We start from the raw sequence: 1178 nt of genomic DNA, 5'->3' as shown, positions 1-1178 counted from the left end.
AGAAATAGAACAAAAATCATCAGGTTTGTATGAAAGCGTAAAAGACCCCGAATTACCAAAGCCATCCTGAGAAAAAAGAATGAGACTGGAGGCATCGCTCTGCCCAACTTCAAATTATACTACAAAGTGACAGTAATCAAAACGGCATGGTATTGGCAGCAAAACAGACACATGGACCAATGGAACAGACTCAAGAGTCCAGAAGTAAACCCATATTTAGATGGGCAAATAATTTTTGACAAAAAAGTGAGAAACATACAGTGGAGAAAGGAAAGCCTCTTCAATAAATGGTGCTGGGAAAATTGGAAAGCCACCTGCAAAAGAATGCAACTAGATTGTTTTCTATCACCTCACACCAAAATTAACTCAAAATGGATTAAGGACCTGAACATGAGATCAGAATCAATACAATGCATAGAAGAAAACATAAGAACTAAACTCAAGGACGTTGGATTTAAAGAGGATTTTATGAATTTGACCTCAAAGGCAAGGGAAGTAAAAGCAAAAATAAATGAATGGGACTACATCAAACTAAAAAGCTTCTGCTCAGCAAAAGAAATTGTCACAAGGTAAAGAGACAACTATTCGAATGGGAAAATATATTTGCAAGCAACTCCTCCGATAAGGGCTTAATATCCAAAATATACAAAGAACTCATATGATTCGATAACAACAAAAAAACCAAATGATCCAATCAAAAATGGTCAGAGGACCTGAACAGACACTTCTCCCTAGAGGACATACAAATGGCCAACAAATATTTGAAAAGATGCTCAACATCACTAGCTATTAGGGAAATGCAAATCAAAACCACAATGAGATACCATCTCACACCTGTTAACAGAATAGCTATAATCAACAGGACATGGAATAACAAATGCTGGAAAGGATGCGGAGAAAAAGGAACCCTCATGTACTGCTGGTGGGACTGCAAATTGGTACAGCCACAATGGAAAACACTATGGAGGTTCCTCAAAAAACTAAGAATTGATCTACCATAAGATCCAGCAATCCCTCTACTGGTTATTTATCTCAAAGACTTGAAAACCCATATCCGAAGAGATATTTGCACACCGATGTTCATAGCAGCATTATTCATGGTGGCCAGAACATGGAAGCAACCGAAGTGTCCTACGATATAGCTGATTAGCTAAAGAAGCTGTGGTACATATATACAA

This window comes from Pteropus vampyrus, unplaced genomic scaffold (genome assembly GCF_000151845.1).
Source record: "Pteropus vampyrus isolate Shadow unplaced genomic scaffold, Pvam_2.0 Scaffold58, whole genome shotgun sequence".
Taxonomy (NCBI): Eukaryota; Metazoa; Chordata; class Mammalia; order Chiroptera; family Pteropodidae; genus Pteropus; species Pteropus vampyrus.
Note: the sequence above shows the minus strand (reverse complement) of the source record.